General features: G+C 40.6%; 1 protein-coding gene across 1 annotated transcript in view; it reads right to left on the bottom strand.

Moving 5' to 3' along the window:
- UNC5A (unc-5 netrin receptor A) overlaps window positions 1-24,610 on the bottom strand; it is a 623,577-nt gene that overhangs the window by 166,932 nt on the left and 432,035 nt on the right. The window lies entirely within an intron of this gene.

Raw genomic sequence — 24,610 nt, 5'->3', positions numbered from 1 at the left:
TAAAAATGACCTTTTCTTTTCTATCTGGAGCTGTTGTAATTTTCTGAAAATGCAATGCAATATGGCTACCTGGAGCTGTTCTGTACACAGAATGTGTACTGACCACACCTCAGAAACATAATTTCCTGCTTGTGTGATTGGCTCACCAATTTTTCCAGAAGTCTGCACTAAGGCAGGCCATAGACGATTCGAATTACGTACGATTTATCGTTCGATAAACGAAAGCGGCACTTGTGCACATCATCGAGTGTACCATCAATGTGAGCCGAAAATCGTACGACAAAACACTATTTTTTGTGCCTTTTAACCACATCTCTACCGGACACACTCCCTACTGTTCTGTGTTTTGTTAGGCGAAATCATACAACTCCCCCACTAATGATACGAAATTCGGCCGATTTTCGCAAAAAAACCCAACATGTTGGATATGTGAATTTTTGCTGTCGTACGAAAATCGAACGTTTTACATACCACACTAACGATACGAAAATCGTACGATAACACTGCCATTTACGATTTTCGAACGAAATTCGAATCGTCTATGGCCTGCCTCAGATTTCTGGCATCCCCTGCAACAAAAATGTCATTTTTGGTAAGGTACTTCCCAATAGGAACACGTCTAAAGGGATGCAGGCCCAGCAGATTTCCTCATTAGAGCCCTGCAGCTGCCTCAACTGATAGATAATGATGAAACCACTCCCATTTGACCCACTCAGCACAGAGGCACAGAGGAACAAATAATGATTTCTTCAGAATACCAAAAGGCAGGAATCTGCAACAAAGTTTGTTAAAATCCTTGCAATGTACAGAGATCACCCAGAGGGGAATGTTTTTTTCTCAACAAAAGTGGAGTTAGACTTTAAGGCCTGACCATGACCTGAAAATCGGACGACAAATACCGTTTTCAAAGTAATATGATAATTTACGATAATCTGATCGTTAGTACACAGCTTTTGAGAGCCGATCACGACAGTTCATCCGATATTTTCCGAAGGGACAAACACTAAATGTGTTTTTGGAAAGATACTAGATCGTACTATATTTGTTTAATCAGTACAGTATTTGTCCAAAAATACAATACAATTCATCACTTCTGATTTTCTGTTGTATGAGAATTTTTTTAACTTTAGTAACCTATTCAGATTTTAAATGCAACTAGCAAGCGGAAAAAGTTGGACAATCTGTCGTCCGATTTTCAGGTTGTGTGTACGGGGCATTAGGGGTTGATTTGCAAAACTGGAGAGTGCAAAATGTGGTGCAGCTGTGCATGGTAGCCAATTGGTTTCTAACTTCAGCTTGTTCAATTAAGCTTTGACAAAAAAAAAAAAACAGAAGCTGATTGGTTTCTCTGCAGAGCTGCATCAGATTTTGCACTCTCCAGTTTTTGTAAATCAACCCGTTAAAGTCCAATATAACTGTTAGTTTAATTGTAAATCATTACAGGTGCGTCAAAAAAAATCATTTTCAGGTGGGGTTTTTTTGGGCGTTTTTTAGGCGTTTTTTTAGGTGTTTTTCAGGCATTTTTTCAGGCGCTTTTTGCAGTTGTTTGAAGGCAGGCATTGACAACAAAAACGCTTGTAATCTGCCAAAAAAAGAAGCTCATATACTTTTTTGAGCTTCAGGCATTTTGCTTCAGGCGACAAAATGCTCATATGTGAACATGGACCATTAAAATTAATGGAATTTCGTTTTTTGGGCTTTTTGAGAGTTCAGAGATAAATGTTTTACGAGCTGAAAAATGCTCAGTTGTGAACAGGGCTTTGGTGTCTTATACATGTTTTTTCTTTTCTGTAGGGGGGCATGGCTTGTGAAGTCATCACAGAGACATGTGATCCTATATAGCAGGATCACATGACATCTGTGATCACTTCAGGGAGTACGGTGTACATGTACGGGGTTTTGCCTGAGAGAGCCATCCTGCCGCTGTACATCCACGGCGGCTGGTCGGCAAGTGGTTAGGTGACAACTGCGCGGTCGTGCAACACTGTACACAAATAAAATTTGTGTCTTTTTTCCCACAAATAGAGCTTTCCTTTGGTGGTATTTGATCACCTCTGCACTTTTCTTTTTTGCGCTATAAACAAAAAAAGAAAATAATATTTTTTACTTTCTGCTATAAAACATTCCCAATAAAAAAAATTAAAAAAATCTAATGTTTTCATCAATTTAGGCCAATATGTATTCTGCTCTATATTTTTGGTAAAAAAAATCCTAATAAGTGTAATTAGATTGGTTTGCGCAAATGTTATAGTGTCCACAAATGGGATAGATTTATGGACTTTTTATTTTTTTATTGTTTTTACTAGTAATGGCGGCGATCATTGATTTTTAGGAGGACTGCGACATTGCGGCGGACAAATCTGACACTTTGTGACACTTTTTGGGGGCCAGTGACACCAAAACAGTGATCAGTGCTAAAAAAAAAAATGTACTGTTACTGTATAAATAACTATCAGGGAAGGGGTTAACACTAGGGGTGATCAATGGGGTTAAGTGTGCTCCTAAGGAATGCTTTCTAACTACGTGGGGGATGGATGTGTTGGAGAAAAAGAGAGATCTGTGTTTCAGCTTAGCTGAAACACAAGATCTCTGTCTGCCTCTGTGACAGAACAGATTTTGTGCAGAGGTTCTCGGTGGCGCGGGAGCGCCGCCAGAGCGCCACTACCGCTGTGATCAGACAAAGTGGGAGCCAATCAGGGGGTCCGGCGGTCACGATGGACGCCGCCACCAGTGATTGTGCAGGGGAATGACAAAACAGCTCTCTTCCTATGTAAACAAACAGACGGCCGTTCTGTCATTCCCCTGCATGATTGCGGGTGGCCGGCAGACCCGCTGATTGGCTCCTGCTGTGTCTCACCACAGCAGGAGCGGTGCTCTGGCGGCATGCGCGCCCATGAGTGCCCCTGGGCAAAATCACGTACCTAAACGTGATTTTGCGCAGCTGGGCCGCACAGCCGCAGTATATATGCGGTTCGGAAGTGGTTAAGCAATCAAATACATATTCACTTTCTTGTACTTTGCTGTACACCTTGTTCTACCTTAGTTGTCCTTTTAGGCTAAAGAACAGTGTTAATTTTGGCAGCAAATTTAAATTTAGTTTTAGTCTTAGTCTTAGGACTAAAATGGCATTTTAGTTTTAGTCCCATTTTAGTCTTCTGCAAGTGTTTTAGTTTTAGTCATATTTAGTCGACTAAAACGTCCTACATTTTAGTCGACTATAACTCATTTTAGTCATCTATAATCTAATGGGTGTAGTTCAATTGTAATTTGTAATGCATTATTTAAGCATTTCTCTACAATTTCCAAACTCATTATATACTACTGCTGGTCCTGGAGTGAAAAATCAAATATGTTATTATTTATGGTATTAAGCTTTAAGCATGCACCAGTGTTAATTTTGGCAGCAAATTTCGATTTAATTTTAGTTATAGTCTTTTGACTATAATGCCATTTTAGTTTTAGTTGTATTTTAGTCATCTGAATTGTTTTACTTTTAGTCGTATTTTAGTCGACTAAAATTGTGTTAATTTAGTCGACGAAAACGTTTTAGTCGGTTTTAGTCGACGAAATTAACACTGCTAAAGAAGCTTGTTAGTGATAATTTTCAATATTATTCTATTGGGTAACATATCATTAACTGTGGTGGAAAATATAAAATCACAACACAGCTTTTTTGTTAAAATAGATGTAAACCCAATAACAAAAATCTTATCTAAGCTTTAACTTGTCATTGAAAAAGTAATTTTTAGTATTTTTATATCTCCAGCTTTTTCAGGCAGCTTCTGTTATTGGCTGTTGGGTCCTTGTATACCATTTGCGCACCTGTGTTGCCACCCTGCCACACAAGCTCCATGTAGCCATCACTGGAGTAAATGCATATAGACACACAGTGGCTGTAAAGAAAGGACAAGAGGCCAGCATCATGGTTTAAAAAAAAATAGGAAAACTGTTTTTTTATTAAAAAAGGCCAATATTTATGATTTGCAGTGCTTTACTAAACTAAATGCTGTTCAGTTAGGATTTTCATCTACTTTAAATATTTCCGGTATGGAAATTCCTGAAGCTTTTCCATACATAGCCATAACACGCTATTAAAATTATTTTCTATAAACAATTTTTGATTTAATTGATATTTGCCCTCCTGTTATCTAAGATTACAGCCCTATTTCTAGAGAGTTTGTACAATAATCAGTGAATTAATATTGTTATTTTTTGCCCCTGGTACACGCTGACATGGTGAGTGCCCCAAGGAGCTTACAATCTGCACAGCACTAAAGTGAGGTGACATGACAGCTGTGACATGCACTTACAGTAAGGAAGCAAGCCCCAGTGCATTTTAGGATAGATGTGTTATTGCCAATAGTGAGCAGATACTCAAACATATCTGGAGGCATACATTAGCATTGACGAAAGTCGCGTAACTGTGATCTTGTGACATTTTTCAAATGGAAAGATACTGAGAAAATAGCAAAAAGCTAAATAATGTAACAGCTTAGTAAACCATAAAAAACTGATGGAACAAAAGACTCAGGAATCAGATCAGTGCGATGTTCAAAGTATTTAGCTGTCAGTTCAATAAAAGCGGGGTACAGGCAGCGCGTTTTGAATACACTCACACAATTTGACAGTGGAAACAGAAGCCTCCACAAAGCGCATATGTTGGTCGAAAGTCTACAAATCACATAAAAGTTAACATTTATCAAGAGCTGTCATCTTGCATTGCCAAGGAATCAAAAAATAAATGGTATGCTCTTATTTACTGGGTGTAATATACAGTACATCTTCGCAAATTTAGCGATATTGACCCAAAAACCTGGCTGCTTACATTCAACAAGTTTGTAAACATTTCTCATTAAAAACTCTACATTTACTGGAGAAAATAACAAAACGATCAATTGTTACAGAAGCCGTTGTAATTTAATTATGATAAAAATGATCTTTCCATTTCAATCTATAGCCAGCTTTGATTTTCTAAAACTGTAGAAAAAAAAAATGAAATGTCGTTTTCTTGTATCCATGACAACAGTGTGGTGATGTGGCTTTTGTACACTTCAGTATAGAATGCCCTCAGAAATGTAATTTCTTGCTCATGTGATTTCAGGGATCCCCAGCACTGTTTTTAAGATTTGTAAGCCATTTGTGATATGCTTGGCTTAGATATGAAGGGAAGCTAAGATGCAGGTTTTCTCTTTTTGCAATGTTGGGACTGAGGGCGTGATTACAGTAGCTACTCCATTCTATTTGGCAGTTATTTAAGAAGTTCTTGAAATGGCCCACTCAAGTAGCTACTATACAACAGCAAGTAAAGCCCCGTACACAAGCGTAGAAAATTGGCAGGGAATTTTCGGCCAACATCCGATCTGCCGATTTTCGGCTTGTTAGTATGATGCTTCCCACAACCGATTCCGACTTTTCTGGTGTGCAGACTATAAAATTTTTGTCCGCTGTCAAAACACGGCCAATTTTCCTGCAGTCAGTACAGATTTCGACAGGGAAAAATCTGATGAGCAAGACTGGGCATGCTCAGAGAAGAAAGAACACAAAGAAAGCAATCCAACACATGACATCACTTCTGAAGCAGATTTTTGTTGGGCGAGAAAATTCGTGTGCAGTCTAGGCACATTCCAAACAACAAAACACCACTCTGGACAAAAGTTGGACGATCGGTCGGCCGATAATCGTTGTGTGTGTATGGGGCTTAAGACTCTTCAAAGAGGCAGGAATCAGAGTAAACTGTTGAACCGAGTCAATCTATTTCAGGTGATCTAGGTAATGGGAACCTGTACTGAATGAGTATAAATGCTCCTATTGCTAATTGCCACTATAGCCTTTCTCAACTTTTTTATCCCTGAGGAACCCTTAAAAAAATCTTCAGGTTTCGAGGAACTCCTGCTAAAACCAATTCATTGAAGGTCAGTAAGAAACGTGCTCCTTACACTGGTGCCAAGTGGGAAGAATGGCCCTTGCATCGGTGGTAAGAATGCCACTTCCACAGCCAAAAAGATCATTTATGTCATGCAGCTGACTTTGCCAAATAGCAATGGCTCTGGAAGTTTGCAGGCGCTATTGAATGGGAGATCAATCAGCCACAGCTCAGCTTCTGGACGAACCCTAGGGTTTTTTACGTAACCCAGGTTGAGAATGGCTGCTCTACAATTACCCTGGTTGGTCATGCTGGACCCAGCAGATTAGGAGTTCTGACTTTCCTGATCTACATACTTCCTTCAGGTCAGTAAGTCATAAGGAAGCCACAGGAAGGTGAGTTTATATAGCTACAGAGGGCTAAGTAAAAGTGAAAGTAAAAGTAAAAGTGAAAGTAAAAGTTTACTTTAAGAATTGTTATCCTTTCCCCAAAGAAAAATGGAGCCATCTTTTTCACTACACATGCATTGTCAAAAGAGTGTGTAGAACAGTCAGTGTGTCAAGCTGCAGCTGCCAAAGCCGGCAGAATATTAGCATGCATAAGAAAATCTATTCCAGAGATAAAGCTATAATCCTACCACTTTATAAAACCATGGTCCGGCCACATCTGGAGTATTCTGTCTAGTTCTGGTTGCCAATGATCTGGAACTGGAGAGAGTCCAAAGAAGGGCAACTAAACTAATTAGGGGATTGGAGGGCCTTAATAATGAAGAGCATTTGTAAGCGGGAGAAGAGACGCCAGAGAGGGGACATGATAGCGATTTACAAATACCTCATTGGTGAATCACCAATGTGATCTCAGCATAGGAAAAAAAATATTTAGTCTCAAGGCGTTTAAGAGGACACGTGGCCACACAATGAGATTAGAGGACAGGCGGTTTAACCCTAACCTACGTAAGGGGTTTTTCACTGTAAGGGCGGTAAGATTGTGGAACTCTCTTCAACAATTGGTGGTAACTGTGGGGAGTATAGCTACTTTTAAAAGACTCTTGGACGTGCATCTCAAAGATCACAACATTCAGGGTTATGGGAAAGGAAAACGTCATTGACACACACACACACCTGCACAGGTTGAACTGGATGAACTGTTGTCTTTATTCAACCTCAACTACTATGTAACTATGTAACAGTATTGTAACAATATTGTACACAATAACTATTACATTGATGGGCAATTTAAAACACAGAACACATATTTCTGTAGACAACAAGCCTAACCCGAAAAAAAAATAAACAGGCTAAATATAATTTACAAGTGGTATTTGGATAAGCAGGATGTGTAACAGGAAAACACTTTGCCACTACACTTGACATGAATGAATGTATCATATCATCCTTTTGTTTCTGCCTCTCAATGCCTACAAACAGCTGTGCTGTATAGCCAGAATTAGAATCTTGGTGAGTGCTGGATGCCGGATTTTAAAACTGGATTTATGATCCAGATGTTTGAGTTTATTTGTATTGTTAGTATTAGGCTAATTTATGACTAAAAACTAAAAATATTTGCATTTGTAGTTTGAATTTATTTATTAAATGCAGTGTTTTAATAGAATAGTATGTTTATTATAGTAAAGTATTTAATTTAGGTTTTTATTTGTTTTATTTTAATTCCTATTTAATTCAGTCATATATTAATTTGTTGTTAGTGGTGATTAATGTTATGTTTGTTATTGTGTTTTGCTTTGTTCTTCATTGAGTATAATTGTATTTTTAATAATTTCCCTTTGGGATTATTATATTCTGAATCTGAATCTGAATAAGCAAGTAGGTAATGTTAAGCACAAGCGTTACAGAGCAGATCCTTTGCAGAAGATGACAGGTATCCATCTGCCAATCATTAATGTTACTGACTGGATAAGGGTTTAGCTGTTTACTTTAAATGCTGATGTGCAGTGATTAACTTCTTCCATGCAAAAGCCCCCCTGGAACATCGCTAGTGATAGATGCTATTTTTAAATGCATTCAACAAGCACAAACATTATAAAATCATTTTAAGGTCTCCATAGAAACCAGATATCCTGAGCATGTCTACTAAAACGTTTCGAGCACATGCCTGATAGTATTACCTAAAAAGAACGAACAGTACATAGCTATCTCATGGTCGCCTCACATACCAGGAATATTCATCTCATATTCACCACCAACAAAAAGCTAATGATTTCTGTCATAAAGTGAGCCGACTCTGCCAAAGTGTAACTAAACCAAGCGGACTGGATACGGGAGCTGTGTTATACAACTAATTGTCAGGGTTATGGGTCTTACTTATGGGTCATTAGTAATCTATCACTGCTGGCTTTGTATATATGGTTATTCAAAGAGTGTTAAAGCTGAACACAGCATAGTGCAAAATGATAGAGATTACTCTCTGACTTATAATATTGATTGGATTGATTCAAGTATATTTGTCATGACAGAAATACATGGTATGCTACTGTGCTAATCTGTTTCTGAAAATGCAATCCTGGTGTGAGGGACTGTCCAGTACCTAGCTTGGGTGCCTCCATCAGTATACAGCTTCCTCCCATCTGGAACCATGAACAAGGTATTATATCTGAGCACCCATGAACTAGATGACACTAGCTTAGGTGCTAACTGGAAGTGGAACTTTATTGTAAACTCACACAGAATATGTAGCACACAAGATTAGGTAAGGACTGATCACATTACCCTAACAATGCAAATTGTAAACAGTAGTCTAAATAGCACATACAAGGAACAGTCAACATAAACAGTATGCTAATCCACATCTAGCAACTAATAGCTTACAGTGATCTAAATAACATGAGCTAATTAACAACTAGTCACCTAGACAAGCCTAGGTGACTCAGGTCATTGTCCACCCAGACAGTTCAGCACCAGTATTAAAGAAGGCCCAGGACTGTCCAAATCTCATTAACCAGCTTTCTTTCCACATATATTTTCTTACTGAGTGCTGAGTACTGAGACCATCGTGGCTTCCTTGACTGTTAAATGTAATAATGTCCTCTTGCATTATATAACAGGACATCTTCCTAAATGCTTGTGACTTCCTTAAATGGCAGGGCCCAAAGTCAGTAGGCAAGAGGCTACCCTGCAGTCCCCTCCAAAAGCCGCTGTCCTGTTTGAGTCTGTCACATTGCCCGGATATTATACTGATTCAATCAGCTTTTCTAAATCACTGACTAAAGCAGCTGTGGGTATAACCTTCTAAATATGCAATGTTTGTGGGCAGGATCTACTGTGGCCAAGCACGTGAGGTAACACTCACACGGAGCCTGCTCATCATCACCCGAGATCAGACAAAGACACGTGAAAAGTCAATATTACAGTACATTAGGGCAGATCCCTGACTTAGAGATGAGCCTTCACTGTGTGTTACTGCTAAAGTGCAGAGTTCCTCTGAAAAGCGACTTGTTCAATGTCACCACCACTTTACTTGTATGTTTGCATTAGGAGGTACATGCTGAGCCAGCGCCCACTCCTCCATTCCAGCTTGCCTCTGTTGCCTCACTCCCAGTAACAGAATAGGGTCCCGCCATGCACCTAGCATGGAAATTATGCATACTCTCACTTAACGCTTTCCTTCCCCTACCATGTGACCAGGCCATTGACCAGCCCGCTTGCTACCGGAGGACCTGTCACCTTACCAGGTACCACACCTTAAAGCGGAGTTCCACCCAAAAGTGGAACTTCCGCTTTAGGGAGTCCTGACCCCCCGACATGCCACATTTGGCATGTCATTTTTTTTGGGGGGGGGGGCGGGTACCTAGTTTTGACAGGTACCCGCTCCCACTTCCGCTCGGAGCGCCGCGGCGCCCTGAGCAGAAGTTCTCCTCTTCCCCTCCCTCCCTGCGATCTTCTGGGACACGTCAGAGGTCCCAGAAGATTGCCGGCCAATCACGGCGCGCAGCGCGACTCGCGCATGCGCAGTGGGTACCCGGCTTTGAAGCCGCAAACTGTAACAGCCGGGTGCCCACAGCAGTGATGCCGGCGCCGAGGGAGAGGATCGAGGCTTCCGGCGGCCGCATCGCTGGACCGTTGTACAGGTGAGTAAATGGCTGGAACTCCGCTTTAAGATTGGTTGCTTGTAGCTTGCTTCTTCACTTGGTTACCCATAGCAACTACACTTCTCCTCCTTGTCTTGCCGTGTTAACCTTTTATAGAAGTGTTATCTCATACCTCAAAGTGCAATTACAGACCCAGGTACTTTTTGAATATGCCAGAAGCTACATCCACCCCTTAAAAAACTTCAGACATTGCATAGAATGTTTAATGTCCTGTTCCTAAAACTAACTAAGATGGTGTAGTTGCCCAGGCATATCTACGTGAGATGAGAATCCATGTAGACATTGTCCATGACTTGGATGCTGTCCTTGACTGTCGGTATCTGTCTTAGTGCTCACCACAGGTGTCTCTACTCTGACTCCGACTACCCTGTCCCTTCCGCTCTCTCGGTCCGAGCAGTTTCCCTCTTTTATATCACAGATGGGCCCTCCAAAACCAAAATGGCTAGGAAAAACAGGACCAAAACTGTTTTAACCCCTTCCCCAGCCTGGGCTGGCTTCAGGAACTAGCTACATGCATTACAACCCGCCTACACAGCCCATGGATTCGTTTTTTTTTTTTTTCGTTCAGCCAACAGGTTGAACAAAAAACACTAACTCTATTGCCCCATCCACAAATTTGAGGTGTTCCCTCCCGCTGAGCTATTGTATTCTGACAGAGGGGTGACTTTCCCGCCACCAGAATACACTGTTCAGCGATGCCGACTGTAGCTGGCAGTGCTGATCGAGTGACAAAAATTTGAAAGCCATTAACAACGAGAAAGCTTCCTGCACAGGGCTTGTGGTTGCTTCCTAACACCTGATGATTCGTCTCTGGCCAATTCATCTGCCAGCTGGGAGATTATCCAGTTTACACCTGAATTTAAATTCTTATCTTGTAATTCCTTTTTTGTGTAGAGTGCCATTTTTCAAACTCATCTGTTGACCTTTCTCTGTCCTGCATTTTTGCTGCTCAGGTGGCTATGGTGTCTTGAAGGGTTTCTCACCCCATTGCCACCCGTACGCGTGTACTCCCAGCAGCGACTACATCCCGATATGCTGATGATTCAAACAGCACAAAAAGCCTTACATGACAAGCCATTCCCTTTCTATTCCTCCAATGGCTCTTGAGTGACAATACCGTGCCCTCTACAACAACAATGCCTGCCATATGACCCTTTAGTGACATAAACAATGCATACTCCCCGATTGGAAGTTCTGAGGAGCAGTACTGAAATGTAGCAAGCAAAACAGCCATTAAACTTTGAAAAGTGAGTGTTTGGAGATTAACTGATGAAAAAAAATAACATATAGTTAAACTTTGTTTGGTGGACCTGAAGGGAAAAATGAATTTTGCTATAAGGGTTCAATGAGACTTTAGGTTTGAACTAAAAAAAAACCTGTGTTTACTTCAGAAACTCAGTCACTGGCAAGAAAATCTTTTTTAAATGTCCCTGCACAATTGGTTGTTTATATTCACTCCACTTCACCTCACTTGATTTGTTAGTAAATCAGGCCCTTTGAGTTCAGTAGTAAAGCTCACTGCCCATGTTCATGGCATTCACGCTTCAATGAGTCTTATGAGCAGGCGCTGCCTGGGGTGTGCTAAGTGCAGCAAGTAGCTGATGGGGCTCAGCAGTCCCAGGGCATCCATACACACAAATCCTCGTTTGCGTGAATCTAGATTTATCAGTTACTGTTCTTTTCCTTTTTATTTAGAAAGAAGTTGTAAGGGATACTGAGTTCAGGTATTCAATGGCAGCAGGGATCAGTTCAGGGTAGCTGTATTTATGAAACTGGAATCAGACTGAGTATGATTAGAATGAAGTATATCAATGCACACAACACCTATCCAACACCAACAGACCATAAGAAAAGCAAAAGTGAAAAATAAACATGACATTGAAGCAAAAACCAAACCAACAACCTAACTATAATACATAATATACAAATGGAGGGAAGCTGACATAAAAATGGGAAGACCAGGACTGGAAATAGGAACAAGGGGAGCAGAGATGGGGGTAACAGGATTCAGGGTGCTAGATGCAAGGTAAAGGATAAGGCAGGGGTCAGGATAATCAGTGAGCAGCTATATGGCTAACAGGCAAAACAATAAGCCACTGATGCAAATCAAGGGAGGGGTTATATATCTTCCCAGCAGTCAGCATCAGATGAAGCCTAATTACTGGGGTCTGCTAGCTACTGGGAGACATCTGCTGGTGGCCACTGGAACTGCACCGCTCAGCTCTAGGAACCACAGTGCCACCAGCAGGTGATCCAGGTCCTGACAGACGTAGTAAGATACATAATCCACTTTACCTGCGCTCAGGTCTACATCTCCAAGCTGCTGGTAAAATAACAATTCCAAGTGTTTCAGCAAAAAAATCTAGTAAGCCTCCGTTCCACTTGAGGGACAAGGGTGGTGAAAGGATTGATATATCTGAAAATTTGTGGCATAAGAGAACACATGACTTATATTGTGGTGATATGGGGGACATTCTCTTTTGGATTTGAATTAAGTACTTTAAGGGACTTGATTATTACTGTATTTCACAATAAGAGAAGTCTGAAGTTTTTATATTTTACTGCTGGTTTTTAGATTTTTAGAAATAGTTAAGGTAACAATAGAATTTGCAGAGAAAGCAGCTATAACCAAGCCTATGATTTAAATAAAAGTATAGGATACTTTCAGTGAGTGCATATTTTAAACTGTTATTATAGTATTTACTTACCAGATATGAGCGGTTTGTTTAGTTTGGAATAAATATTCAGACACATTTTCTATCTATCTATCTATCTATCTATCTATCTATCTATCTATCTATCTATCTATCTATCTATCTATCTATCTATCTATCTATCTATCTATCTATCTATCTATCTATCTATCTATCTATCTATCTATCTATCTATCTATCTATCTATCTATCTATCTATCTATCTCTCTCTCTCTCTCTCTCTCTATATATATATATATATATATATATATATATATATATATATATATATATATATATATATATATATATATATATATACGAATACCCAAATTACAGTATAAATGAAAATTACTGTGTTCCCAAATAACGAAACTAAATTCGCCTGAATTTCGGAAAATCAGATTGAAATTCAATTCGAATTCTACATCGAATTCCAGTCAAATTCGAACTCTAAACATATTTCTGAAATCAAAGACATTTCAAAATAATGCTGTTTTTGTTAAGTCAAAGATCATTTGATGAAGATTTTTCTTTTGTTTGTTCACTTTGCCACTTTCTAAAGTTTTCGATTCGACCATTTTAAAATGTATCGATTCAAATGTTTAGAATAGAAAAAAATCGGTAAATTCGAAGAAAATTAGAACAAGACATAGAACAAATTCTAAATATGAATTCCGATTAGGAATCCCGAATACGAATTGAATGAATCAACCAAATTTAACAAAATTAAATAACTAGATTACTGAATTGAAACAAAACTAAACTAAATTCATTTTTTCATCATGCACATGTCTATTACTTACTTTCAAAGTCCTCTACATACTTGCTATTTCCAAGTATCGTGCGCTGTTTGGCTGGAGGGGGAGCCAATCAGCGGGTCCGGCAGGCCCAATGTCAGCTGGCCACCCGCAATCGTTCCAGAGAGACACAGAATGGCATGTAAACAAGGCAGATCGCCGTTCTGACAGGGAGGAAAACAGAGATCTAAGCAGGAACACGGATCTCTGTCTTTTCCCAGTCAGAGCAACCCCCACACAGCTAGAAAGCACTCCCATGGAACACATTTAACCTTTTGATCGCCCCTGGTGTTAACCCCTTCCCTGCCAGTGTCATTAGTACAGTACCAGTGCATATTTTTTAGCACTCATCATTGTAATTATGTGATTCTCCCCAAAAAAGTGTCAAAAGTGTCAGTTAGGTGTCTGATTAGTTTGCCGCAATGTCACAGTCCCACTATAAGTCGCTGATTGCCGCCATTACTAGTAAAAAAAAAAAGAAACAAATATCCCATTGTATGTAACTATAATTGTTGTGCAAACCAATCAATATGCACTTATTGGGATTTTTTACCAAAAATATGTAGCAGAATACATATTTGCCTAAAAATTTGATTTTTTTAATTTTTTTTATTGGATAAGGTTTATAGGAGAAAGTAAAATGTGTTTTTGTCAAAATTGCTGCTTTTTTTTGTTTATAGCGCAAAAAAAAACAAAAAACAAAAAAAAAACGCAGAGGTGATCAAATACTTCCAAAAGAAGGCTCTATTTGTGGGAAAAAAAGGACATCAATTTTATTTGGGTACAGCTTCACACATCCGCACAATTGTCAGTTAAAGTAACCCAGTGTCGTAAAACCTTCCTGGGCTGAAGTGGTTAAATAGAAATTTGTAGATATTTGTAGAGAGAGCTCTCATTTGCGCGGTGCAGTTACTTTATCTCTATTTTACTTGCTTATTCATAAGGAAAATTATTGGAAAAAAAGATTTATTGCCTTTTGAGAGTGTTTTTCCTTTCCCATTTGTTGGCACAATTATCAGTGTTTGTGTATCCCTTGTGTAAGTTATTTGTTATTTAACACATGTATATATACACTATGGGGCTTCTTTGCAGGTATTAGAGAAGCAAGCTTTTGTACTAATAGTGCTGGTTTACTGCAGTTCTGCCCACTCCTTGTTTTTATAAACAGGTATAATTGCCCACTTTGCATCTCATCCCAATGCAAGTAAAGAGATGAGAAGTGCCATCTAAGCAGTTTTTTGTTTGTGGATATACAAATTGTGGATAACGTGTAAAGCACCAAAAAGTGCTTTATGATGTTTTTTGCAGCTGCCTCATTGTCGCGTTCATTTCAAAAATGCTTCCACTGCTTCATATCAAAGAAATGTGTGGCATGTTTTTTCCTTATGTGCTAGGTTCACAGCAGTTATAAAATATAAACAAATTATTTCATAAAGTTCAACATTTCACTTGTATGAGAGCAGGTGTAAAGCCATGCTGCCTTTGTTCGGTAGGCAGCTGAAAGGTAAAGCTGAGGTAGATCTATGCAACAGAAATGTATTTCTGCCACCTATCATTATTGGAAGACACTGGAGCTATAGGGTTGATTGCATTAAAGGCAAGTTTATGTGAAGATTAGGGTTTCAGGATGGGTTAGCATTAGAGTTAGGATTATGATGGTTAGTGTGAGGGTTATTGGGGTGGTTTATGTGAAGGTTAGGGTTTCAGGATGAGTTAGTGTGAAGGTTAGGTTATGACAGGGTTAGTCTGAAGGTTAATGTGAAGGTTAGGGTTTCAGGAAGGGGTAGTGTGGAAGTTAGGGTTATGTCAGTGTTAGACCGCATTCACACTGAAGCGGCACGACTTGTGCACTACTTGGGGGGCGACCTGTGAAGTCACGTGCACCGCGACTTCTGCGCGACCTGCACGGACTTCATATAATGAATGCCTATGCAAGTCGCTCCGAGGTCGCCCCGAAGTAGTACAGGACCCTTTTTCTAAGTCGGAGCGACTTGTGTCGGTCCTATTAGAACGGGTCCTGTAGCAGTCAATGGACCGCGAGGGACCGCGACTTGTCAGGCTAACAAGTCGTCTGACAAGTCGCGGTAGTGTGAATGGAGCCTTAGTGTGATGGTAACATGGAGGGTTTATATGGAGGTTAAGGTTTCAGGAAAGGTTAGTGTGTGAGTTAGGGTTATGACGGCTAATATGAAGATTACAGAGAGGGTTTATGTAGAGGTTAGGGTTTCAAGAAGCGATAGTGTGAGGATTAGAGTTATGATAGGGTTAGTTTGAGGGTTATAGAGAAGGTTTATGTTAAGATTAGGGTTTCAGGAAGGGTTAGTGTGAGAGTTATGGTTATAAAGGTTAGTGTGATGGTTACAGGGAGGGATAGCGTGAGGATTAGGGTTATGATAGGGTTAGTGGGACAGTTACAAGGCAAGTTCATGTGAAGATTAGTGTTTCTGGAAGGGTTAGCATTAGAGTTAGGGTTATGATGGTTAGCGTGAGGGTTATTGGGGTGGTTTATGTGAAGGTTAGGGTTTCAGGATGAGTTAGTGTGATGGTTAGGATTTCAGGATGAGTTAGTGTGAAGGTTAGGTTATGACAGGGTTAGTCTGAAGGTTAATGTGAAGGTTAGGGTTTCAGGAAGGGGTAGTGTGGAAGTTAGGGTTATGTCAGGGTTAGTGTGATGGTAACAGGGAGGATTTATATGGAGGTTAAGGTTTCAGGAAAGGTTAGTGTGTGAGTTAGGGTTATGACGGTTAATATGAAGATTACAGGGAGGGTTTATGTAGAGGTTAGGATTTCAAGAAGCGATAGTGTGAGGATTAGAGTTATGATAGGGTTAGTTTGAGGGTTATAGGGAAAGTTAATGTGAAGATTAGGGTTTCAGGAAGGGTTAGTGTGAGAGTTAGGGTTATGATGGTTAGTGTGAGGGTTACAGGGAGGGTTTATATGAAGGTTAGGGTTCCAGGAATGGTTAGTGTGAGAGTTAGAGTTATGATGGGGTTAGTGTAAGGGTTCCAGAGAGGATTACTGTAAAAGTTTCAGGAAGGGTTAGTGTGAGAGTTAGGGTTATGATTATTAGTGTGAGGGTTTATGTGAATAATATAGTTTCAGGAACTGTTAGTGTGAGGGCAAGGGTTATGATAAAGTTAGACTGAGGGTTAAAGGGAAGGTTAATGTTAAGGTTAGAATTTTAGTGTAGGGATTGGTGTGAGGGGGGGGGGTTAGGGCACACCATTGCTCTTTGCGCTGGGAGCTCTTTCATTTCCATTATAGATTACCAATCAGAAAGTGTGCAGTCACAGTAAACAGTATAGTAGTAAATCATTTTTAAATGTCAATCTATAGAATATTGAAGGTACAACTCCACATCTGACGCAATATTTTTGTTCCTCACAGATATAGCAAATATTCTTTTGCATACAGGCATTTACTTGCATAGAGAAATGCCCAATACTCATAAATTACTCATAAATCTTCCATTCAATATGAAAACTCCATTTGACTGTGTTGACATTTTATGTGCATGAGAAGTTCTGGGATGCTTATAGCTCTATGATTATCTCTCTAATTAGGCAACATAATCCTGTTAGCAGAGAAAATGTCATAACCCTGACTAGACTTATAAGTAGTGTTACTTCACTGTGAGTCCTACTACTAGGCCCTGCACCCCAACATTTTATTAGTAAAGCAAAGGAAAAGATTGTGGACCTGATTTGCTATTTACTATTTGACTAAAGTATGAAATAATGAACTGTAGCTAAAGTGTAAGTAAACTTCAACAATGAACTTCTCCGATTTGCTCTCTCTTGGTCTGTTTAATATAATCTTGAACACATTTTGTTATACGGGTTTGAAAAGTGCAAACTGATCCTGCCAGAAGCCTTGTGAGTTGATAACTTTCTGTGGTCTCTACCTCTACTGATAAGGAAAGGGGGAAGTGTTCTCTAGTCCTATTCTAAGGTGACAACGTTGCTCCTTTCTCCATACAGTTTGGTGAGTGAGCATTTTTACCCTAGGACAGGAAGCGCCTTACAGCCTGAATCACTAGGGGAAAATAAAAGAGAACAAATGCAACCACCACATATAGAGACTGGTAAGCTGCAATATATTACAATTTTGTTCTTGTGTTTTGATATATATAAACCACTTGCTGACCACACTATAGCAGTTTTATACAGCTACAGCTGTGCACAGGAGCATGTATATACACGTGATGCCGCACTTCTGGGTAGGGGACTCGATGTCCTGCAGCACCCACCGATCATCAGGCAGGGACACAGAACTGCAATCTGCTTAAGTAAACAAGGCAGATCGCCTTTCTGACAGGGGGAAGGGACGTAATTTGTGTTCCTGCAAAGCAGGGAAAAAATTCCATCTCTTCCCCTAGGAAAAGCACCAACACAGTATAGTAAAACGCTGGCTAGGCACGCAGTTAATGCTTTAATGCCCCTTCCCAGCCAGGGTCAATAGTATAGTGAAAGTGCATATTTTTAGCGCTGATCAATGTACCGTATTAGTGTCACTGGTTCCCAAAAAAGTGTCAAAAGTGTCAGATACGCTGGATATACACTATACAACTTTTGTTGTTTGATTTCCTTTAGATTTACTTTCAACTAAGTAGTGCAAGGGCCTGCCTGATTGCGAAAGTGTTTAGGTCTGACCCCATATTATATGGTTTTAGGAAAAAATCTAAAGAAAATTGTATAGTGTGTATCCAGCTTTAGTGTCAGATTGTCCGCCACAATATTGCAGTCCTGCTATAAGTCGCTGATCATCGCCATTACTAGTAAAAATAAATAAATAAATAAAAATATCTCATAGTCTGTAGATGCTATAACTTTTGCGCAAACCAATCAATATACACTTATTGGGATTTTTCTCTTTACCAAAAATATGTAGCAAAATTCATATTGACCTAAATATTTCTATTGGATATGTTTTATAGCAGAAAGAGAAAAATATTGTTTTTTTTTCAAAATTGTCAGTCTTTTTTTGTTTATAGCATAGCGCAAAAAATAAAACACGCAGCGGACCACCAAAAGAAAACTCTATTTTTGGGAAAAAGGAACATATATTTTATTTGGGTACAGTGTTGCATAACCATGCAATTGTCAGTTAAAGTAGGCAGTGCCGTATCGCAAAAAATGGCTCTGTCAGGAAAATGGGTAAATCTTTGAGAAGTCAAGAGGGTAGGTTACCCAATTTTTCACTTTGAACATATTATGGACAAAAGAAGATCTATGTTATCTCTTTAAATGATAGGATGCCTGTATGCATTTCATTTCACTTTACCGGTCTTGCCCTTTGTATCTTTAAAGTGGATGTAAACCACATTCATGAAATTTGACCTGGCGACATATATCTGTAGTGTTTACTTTTTTCTCTACTAAGCCCTAAGTCCTGTGTCTTTCTGCTGCTCCATTTCTCTATTATCAGCATGATAACTTCTGACAAGTTCTCCGACACTGGGGATAAAAGCAGCTGAAAATTGGTGTCAGGGTAGGTGTATAAAGATATATTAGAAGAGAGCTGGTCTATTCACAGTACACCTCTGCATGTTTCTTTGTTCCTCTGCCTATGTGGATGGGGGGGGGGGGGGGGGGTGTGCCTTTCCTCCAATAAACTGTCAAGACTCCACTCCTGGTGCTGGAATAGGAAGAAAAAATTCTAATACGATCTTCACATCCTAAACTGTGTAGAAAGCTGAAGACAGCAGATATACAAATAAAACTTATGTAGGGAGATTTGTTTTATCTCTATGTATCATCTAAGGCTGTTCCCTTCACTGGGTATATGTGAGGGTTTACATCCAATTTAACATGTTATCTGATAGAAACCTCGGGGGAGGGGGCGGTCCAAGATGGCCGCGTGAACAGGAGCTCTTCACTCCGTCGGCTCTCTTCACAGCTACAGCCCGACATGCCGAAATACAGCCCTGCCTAAGTGCCTACTCTCACCAGCTCTACTGCCGACAGTTAACTGCTGCCACCGCAGACTCCATCAATGACTGCTCACCGCTGAATGCCGCAGACTGCCGCCGACTACCGCACCGCCATTCCCGCCGCTACTCCCGCTGCTCCCGCTGTCCCCGGACGTCTTGAGCACTGGGGGGGTAGATCTGGTATTTTGGTTGCCGCCTTGCACTGCCTTCTATGAGCCCGCCACAGGAGCCCGTCATAGGAGCCCGCCATAGGAGCCCACCATAGGAGTCTCGTTTCAGCTTCTCCCCAGCCTCGCTCCAGCCTTGCTCCAGCTTTGATCCAGCTACACTCCATCCTACCTGCTGAGTATACCAAGCAGAGTGTGGAGCGTGGAGCGCAGAGCGGCTGTCATCGGGAGACACCACGGGGACATCCTGGAGACGGAGACAGACACGTAGCTGCAGTTTTTGATCTACCTCACCTCTCAGCAGCTAGCTGCAGCATCGCATGAAGGGCACACACTGAAATTACTTCATATGCCAGGTAGGACCCATTGAGGCTGTTTTACTAAAGGAGTTGAGAGTATTTACACAATACATTTTGTGAATATTTACTTCAATTATCCATATATGTGAACAGCAAACTTCGCTCACTTTGTTCCAGCTAAATGCAGCATTGCATGAAGGGCATATACTGAAAGCCTGCCCGCTGACAGCAATAGCTACACTACAGCTACGGTTACACTGACTGCCGCAAATTACTCACGGATATTAGGAGGTCACTAGAAGACACTTAGGGAGCTTTGTCTTCTTCACATATTGCCTTGCCGTGGGAAATCTGCTTTGGCTACATATTTGTTTTTGCTACATACCGGTCCGTAGTGGCTGAACAGTGAGGGAATTGACTTACCTATCTACTTACTTACCTACCTACCTATCTACTCCTTTGAAGCCAGCAGCCCACTATATACAAGGTTACACATCAGAGGTGGCTCCTTGGGCTTGATTGCCATGCCTAGACGGAAAATAACCGCCGTGAAACTACGCAAATTATCAGAATTTTACCCGCAGGCACAGCAAACAGCTACGGGACTCCGCCAAAATGGCGGCAGGGCCATTCCCGGCCCACAACCATCTCGCCCTTCAGAGATGACACCAGAGGCAGGGCATACAATAGCCCAGCAGTTGGCAGATAGCTCACCTATGAGAGTAGCACGTTCAACAGACTCTTCCCCTGCATCACCCTCAATGCAGAGCCCTGCAAAATCTAAGCCAAGGAGGGAAGAGGAAGCGCAACAAGAAGACACCCAGCTTCTCAATAAAGGTACCCAACAGTATAGCAACTCATCTATGGAGACGTGCAGCAATATTATAAAACCACAGGGCGACTGGGTCCTTACACCACAACCAGATGCCTTCATACATCTCCCAACTACGGGTCAACCAGTAACAGATACGACATTGAAGGAAATGTTATCAATATTTCACTCATCTATGCAAAATAGCATCTTAACATCAATTCAGTACTGCCAAAAAGAATTGCACCAGATGGGAGATAGAGTGGATGCAGTTGAGACCAAAATGGGAGAGATTGTTGAGTCCCATAACACTTTAATTGACTCTCACCTCTCACAACAAGAAGACATACTGCGCCTGCAAACCAAAATAGCTGACTTGGAGGATAGGTCGAGGCGAAATAACCTCAAGATAAGGGGAATCCCTGAATCTATATTAACGTCTCAACTATCAGGGTTTGTACACGACCTCTTCTCCAAAGTCATGCCTGATCTTACGGATCTAGATCTTACCATAGATAGGATACATCGCATCCCGAAACCCTCTTTTTTATCTCAAGAGATCCCCAGGGATGTATTGGTGAGAATTCACTTTTTTCAAGTGAAAGAAAAAATTATGGATACCTTTAGGAAAAAAGATCATCTTCCTGACCAGGCTGCGACACTACAGATCCTTCCGGATTACTCCCAGCATACCCTCCAATTGAGGCGCAATCTCAATATAATTACTAAAGCCCTTCGAGATAATAAAATACTGTACAAGTGGAAATACCCGGCTAAGCTATGTGTGACCCATTTAGGATCAACTTTTCAGTTCACTACTAAGGAACAAGGGCTAAGAAGTCTTCGCCAATGGAACATCCTCCCAGATAAGATCGACCTGCTGGAAGATAGCAACGATCAGAAACCACAACATTTACAACCTGATTGGCAAGTAGCCAATCGTTCTTCCAGATCTACACAACGTCATAAATGAGGACTACCATTCTTTTTTTTTCTCTTTTTTGAGCTGGACGGAGGAAGACCCCTGTCTTTGAATAGCACCTTTCATCGTGCATTTTTCTTTTTCCTTTTTTGAATAGCACCCTACATCGTGCTTATTTTTTCTCCCATAGATGATGCAGCTACAGCTGCGCACTTGGCCTGTTTGGGCCTTGTTTTTTTTTATATATGTAATGTCAGTCTGTACGATAGTTTGTATGCCTACATGTTGGTTTTTCTTTTTTTCTTCTTTCTCTCTTTTTTTTTTCTTTTTCTTTTGTTCCTTTTTGCTTTTGCTTTTTCTTGCAGAACAGGTTTACGATGACTATACGAAGCTATGTGCCATGATCGATACGAAGCACCACCACGCTCTGGTCTACCCTTCAGATTGGCAAGTAGGATCGGAAGAACGGTATTTCTTTTCTTACCTCTTGTCCTATGTGGACCGAACCATCTCAATGGCAACTTGGCATTGCCCAGTGGCTATCAAATCTAATACACATTTAAGGTACTACTCTTCCAAATATATATCTACAACTATCGTTCTAAAACAGAATGCACTATCATGTCTCTACAATTATTATCTTTGAATGTCAGAGGGTTGAACCACCCTGTTAAGAGGTACTCCATGTGGAAGGAAGCATGCTCACATAGGGCAGATATTCTTGCTATTCAAGAGACACATTTTCAACTGGACCACAGCCCGAGATGCTCCCACAAGGACTACCCGCACATTTTTCAATCCTCAGCGGGTGAAAAAAAAAGAGGAGTCCTATTGGCAATTAGAGATTCAGTGTCCTTCACCCCCAATAGGGTGGTATTGGACACAGAAGGCCGTTATATTATACTTAACTGCACTATTGATAATTGTCTATGCACCATAGTAAATGTGTATGCTCCCAATACGCACCAATTGAGGTTTTTCCATAAACTGTGGGTTAAAATTAATAAACTTAAATCAGGAAGACTAATTGTCTGCGGAGATTTCAACATGGTGGCAAACCACGGTATGGATGCTTCATCTAAAGGAAGATCTTCGGTTCCTTCTTTGGCCACATTCATCCATGCTGAGGGGCTCCATGATGTATGGCGTTATCAGCACGCAGAGGAGAGGGATTATTCCTACTTTTCTGTGAGCCATAACTCCTATAGTAGAATTGACATGTTTTTGGTTGACATGCAAACATTACCATATGTCACTCATACATCTATTTCTCCCATAACATGGTCAGACCACGCCGCAATTCACATGTCGTTGTCTCACCGTTCTGTCTCCCCTACTACGTTTCTATGGCGATGTAACAATTCTATTTTATCAGACCCTGAGTCTCTTAAATTTTTGAAAGCTCAGATAGAAGAATTCTTTTCTTTCAATAATACACCGGATATAGACCCTGTTATATTGTGGACTACACATAAGGCCTTTGCGAGAGGACTCCTCATTCAGCTAGGGGCTAAGCTGAGGAGGAGGTTCAATAGCAAAATGGAAGATCTTATTCGCGACATCCAAGTTTTGGACACCGCAAATAAAAAGACCCCTTCCCCATCTAACGCTTCTAAATTGGGTTCCCTTCGTGCTGACCTTAGAAGACTTTTGTTGGAACGTCATGAAAACATGCTAGCACATCTCCATATGCAGTATTACTCTGCACATAATAAAGCAGGCAAATTTCTGTCATCTAGGATTAAGACGAAGAGAGTTAAAACCAGGATTGAAAGTATCGTACATCCACATACGGGCAGCAAACACCTACACCCACAAGAGATAGCGGACGCGTTCGATGATTATTACAGCACTCTATATAGTCTTAAGCTAGACAAAGATACCCCCCAACCGACGGATGCATCCATTCGCGATTTCTTACACAACCTTCATTTTCCGTCCTTGTCAATGGATACATTAACACAACTGAATAGACCATTTACTATTAAAGAAGTGACTGATACACTTGCAACTATGCCCTTAAACAAGTCTCCTGGCCCTGACGGATTCACAAATGAATATCTCAGGTCCATGCAAGATCAACTAGCACCCCATCTGTTGAACCTTTTTTCAAATATGGCTAAGTTCGGTATATTACCCACTGAAATGTTACAAGCTAATATAATTACAATCCCTAAAGTTGGTAAACCTCCCACTGATCCTGCTAGCTATAGGCCGATATCTCTTCTGAATAGTGACATTAAGTTATATGCTAAACTTATAGCTAATAGGATCGCTTTAATTTTGCCCACTTTGATAAAGGAGGACCAGATGGGGTTCGTCAAGGGGAGACAGGCCCCCGACGCTACAAGGCGAGTTATTAACCTGCTCCATCAGGCAGAGCGCACTAAAACGCCTTCTCTGCTCTTATCTATAGACGCAGAGAAGGCGTTTGATCGCGTTCATTGGGGGTATATGAGGGCAGTATTGGAAAAGTTTGGTTTCATTGGACCGATCTTTTCGGCTATCATGAGCTTATATACATCTCCAACCGCTAGAGTACTCTCTGCGGGCACTCTATCTAAAACTTTTCCAATATTAAATGGTACGCGCCAGGGCTGCCCACTTTCCCCTTTGATATTTAATTTATTGATCGAGCCCTTGGCGGAAACATTAAGACAAAACTCTAGGGTCTCTGGCTTTAAAATTCAGCACCTACAACATACCATCACGCTCTTTGCGGATGACATAATTTTGAGTCTGACGAACCCCACCGTGTCCTTACCTGCTGTTCATGATATTTTGCAGACATTTAGTAACATTTCTTACTATAAGGTTAATTTTGATAAATCAGTCATCCTTAATATACAGGGCCACGTACTTAGCCACCTCAAGCAAAATCTACCATATACATGGACCCCCCAAGGCTTGCAATATTTGGGTATAACCTTGACATTCCCGACTTCAGGGCTACAGACACTTAATCTGCGATCACTAATAACTTCTATATCTAATGATACTAATAAATTAAAGAAGACG

The sequence above is a fragment of the Pelophylax lessonae genome (genome assembly GCF_965119305.1).
Source record: "Pelophylax lessonae genome assembly, chromosome: 4".
NCBI lineage: Eukaryota > Metazoa > Chordata > Amphibia > Anura > Ranidae > Pelophylax > Pelophylax lessonae.
This window is presented reverse-complemented; position numbering and strand designations above follow the sequence as displayed.